Here is a 3,935-nt window from a genome sequence, read left to right as displayed (position 1 = left end):
ACACTCAGTGAGTGCCCTTTTTCTTCGAAAAAGCGCACGTCACCAAAAGACTTCTTCAACGCGGACCACTTCAAGACATTACGACAAAAATAACCCGGAACGAGCCATATTTGAGTTCAAACAGAGCAACTTCAAGACAAGATCCTCCAGCTACTTGTTCCAAATAGCATGAGGCTCGGGGGCTACAACCAGACGGACATACTTTTTCTTCAAAAAAGCACTCACCACTCGAAGGTCCCAAGAAACGCTACAAGGTTTCACTCCAGAAAGCACTCGGATGACATTTGTTACTACTCATCATGACCTGAAAAAGCAAAACAAGACTTTCAGAGCTCAACCATGAAGTGCTCGGGGGCTTGTCGATACGGGACCCATAGGATATCCCACAAAGGAAAAAGAAGATCTAGTCTAACTAGGATTCTTCCCTTGTAATCCTAGTAGTAGTACTATTTAGTAATCCTACTAGTAACTCTCATTATAAACCGACTAGGACTCTGACCTTCTGACTATATAAAGGAGGGCAGGGCTCCTGGACGAGAGGACGACAATTGTACAACACAACATATCACGATCAATCCAACGCAAAGGCTAACGCCTACTGGACGTAAGGTTATTACTCGATCTATGATCGAGGGCCTGAACCAGGATAAATCGACTGTCTCTTGTGTTAACCATCGAGTTCAGCATACGCCGAAGCCCGAACATACTGCCCCGGGTACCCCCGTGGCAGGCTATCGATAGTGAAACATCGACAGCTATTAACACTAGGAATGATCATGCATTGTTTGGGCAATTACGGGCGTCATGATCCACTAATTGCTTGCATTTTCCACACATCCGTTTTCTTGGTGCCTTCTTCTCCTTGCCCTTTTTAATTCTTTTGCATCGCCCTCTAGAGTTGATATCATTTGGTGGATGTATCTCCACTTCTTGTGGGATTTTGCCACCAAGGAATGCTTTAAACTCATCTTGTTTATTAACTGTAGCAGCATGAATGATATTTTGGAGAGGTTCTACAAGGTTTGCTAAACTAGAATATAAAAATTCCATTCCTTGTTCAGAGTTTTTGGCCATCTGGATAAGATCTTCAAACTTGTTACGTGAATCTGAAATTTTTCTCCGCATTGCCACCTCCATAGGATCTTTAGCTTTTTCATCGAGAAGGTTACCTTCGTCATCGAAGAAGAGTTCTCTATGAAAATAAAGATCCGATCAACACTATTGCACATACAAAATAATTTTTGAATAGAAAATAAATCAGCCGTGTCAATTCACCTTTTACACCTTTTGTCCCACCTCTTCATAAAATAAATCGATGGTATCTCATTTTGCTTTTCGCCTCTAAGCACTTGGATGATATGACGGCACGGGATGCCATATGACTCATAAAATTTACAGGAGCACATACCAAACATGTTTGACTTATTCATCTGAACCACTCGCTCTTTTCTAGACAGGCTGCTGATGGTGATAGTTTTCATATCTTCAGACTCCGAAATCCCTTGAATAATGCAATGGTCTCTTGCAACTATGAGTTGTTCCTGAAACTTGCTGAAAAATTCATGAGTATATACGACACTACATTGCTTCTCCATGGCCCATGGTATCATCAATTTAGGATTGGTGTGACGACTTTTATTGTCGGCTATCAACTCCTCTTGGCGCTGGCACTCCAAAGCTGTGTCAAACCTTAGCCAAAACTCAACAAAGGATAACTTTCGATGAATGAAATGGTTAAAAAAAGAATTTGCACTCTCCGATCGTGATGTAGTCCTAAGAAGTCCTGCTAGAGGTATGTCCATAAAGTATGCTGGAATCCATGATTCTCGAATGTCAAACTTTGCGAAAAACCACTCATTTCCAATCAGCTCATACTTTATCATGATAGAATTCCACTCAGATACAAACTCACTTGAATTCTCAAAGGCCCAAACACACTTGTTTAATACTTCCTAGAATTCCTCATTATTTCTTATGGTGGGCCCAACCTTCTCAGGTACCTTTTCCATGATATGCCACATGCAAAGTCTATGAGTTGTATTTGGTAGAATCTGAGCAATAGCAGCCTTAATGCTCGCATCTTCATCTATTATGATTAGATGAGGTGCTACTCCACCCATAGCCTTAAGAAAGGTCTGAAACAACCATACAAATGACTCGATCTTTTCATCAGCCAAGAATGCTGCCCCAAGAAAAACACTTTGCAAGTGATGATTGACTCCAGTAAATGGCACAAACTTCATATCATATTGATTAGTAGTATATGTTGAATCTACCGAAAGCACATCACCAAAAACAGAATAGTTTTTCCTGCATATGGCATCTGCCCAGAAGACACGCACAAGTCATCCTTGTTTATCCACCACAAACTCATAAAAGAAGGCAGGATTTACTTCCTTCTTTCGCTCAAGTTGTCCCACAAACATTTGTGCATTAGCATCCTTGATTTTGCTCCTCAGGTCACGATAATAGTTCTTCAAATCCCTCAGCGTGCAACCAACATTTTCACATCCACCATCACTGACTTGGAGAAGGCGAAATGCCTGGGACGTGCCAATGCTAGCCTTATGACAGTTGAACAAAGTACTCTTTGCCCTCTCACTAACACGACGGTTGGATCTTAGCAAGTGCCTCTTATCTGGCGACACAAAACCATGGTTGTGCTCCTCAAACATTGAAAATATTCGATACTTCTTGTCACTACCAAGCTTAACAACAATATGTGCCTCACAGCCACATCGGGTTTCCACCACATTTGATGTCTTCCTTTTTTTCCCGGATTGATCACTAACATCGTGTACCTTCTCCTTTCTGTACCCTTCCCTTGAGCAAAAAAACCGCTTGTAAAATATTTCCTCATTTTGCTTCTTGTGCTGACCAACACGAACAGAGAAACCAGCTTCATGTGCATAGTCCTTGTAAAAATTCTCCACGTCTATGAGTGTATCAAATGTCATTCCAACCATAGGCTTCGAATGTTCTTTGCAACTATCTGCTATATTAGGAGAAGAGGTTGCCCGTGGTGTGCTTAGTTCTTCAAGGTAGGCTCCAACTCCGGCATCGACGTCCATGATGGTCATGCCGGCATTATCCATGCTGGTGGCCTCAAAGGACGCAGAATCAACGACGACTGCAGGTTCACCATCCGCGGCATGCAGGGACGTTAGCAATGATCCTACTCAAGATGAAAGTCAAGACGGCAGTCTTATAGGAGGGCAGAAACGAACCTGCATCGGGGCAGTGCGCAACCATGGGCAGCATCGGGGCGGCGTTCGTGGGCAGCAACAGGGTGGCGTTCATGGGCAGCATCTTCGAGTCCGGTGGCCGGTGAGTCATGACGAGGAGCGGCGGCGGCAGTAGAGTCGAAGATGGACCGGCGGTGGCTGACTTCGACAAGACTGGAGCGATTAGGGGGCTTCGATTCTACTGGAGCATCGGGCGATTAGGGGGGTCATTTGGAAAATAAAACACAATTACTAGTGCCTGGCGGGCTGTTAAATGTAAAAAAGTCCCACCTCTCTCCACAGCCTTCGGATGAGCATCATGGGGTCCAAATCATTAGTTTGCAAAGTTTGCACAAGTATGGTGGTTTGCATACGATACGGGGCCATATAAGTATTATCAACCTAAACTTTTTTTTTGCTCTTCAAAAAAATTCCGTTGGTGTTCTATTAATTTTTATAATAACTCGTGTGTAATTATAAATTTTTTGGAAAAAATCTACTCCACCCCCCAACTATGGGGGTGATCTACATAACCCCTCAACTATGAAACGGTCTGATTTATCCCCTGAACTTTTCAAAACCATCTATTTTACCCCCAGGCGGTTTTCAGCGGCGGTTTTGCTACAGTAACTGCGGGTTTGTTACAGCGGCAGGGTTTTGTCTTTTTTCCCTTATTTCCGCTGAATCTTTGAAAAATCATAGTAAATCACA

General features: G+C 43.0%; 1 pseudogene; it reads right to left on the bottom strand.

Moving 5' to 3' along the window:
* Nucleotides 1–774: 774 nt before the first annotated feature.
* LOC136468193 (protein FAR1-RELATED SEQUENCE 5-like) lies at nucleotides 775–3,309 on the bottom strand (annotated as a pseudogene).
* Nucleotides 3,310–3,935: the final 626 nt, after the last annotated feature.

Source organism: Miscanthus floridulus, chromosome 1, assembly GCF_019320115.1.
Source record: "Miscanthus floridulus cultivar M001 chromosome 1, ASM1932011v1, whole genome shotgun sequence".
In the NCBI taxonomy this organism is placed as follows: Eukaryota; Viridiplantae; Streptophyta; class Magnoliopsida; order Poales; family Poaceae; genus Miscanthus; species Miscanthus floridulus.
The sequence above is the reverse complement of the archived record's forward strand: the minus strand, read 5'-3'. Positions and strand labels throughout refer to the sequence as shown.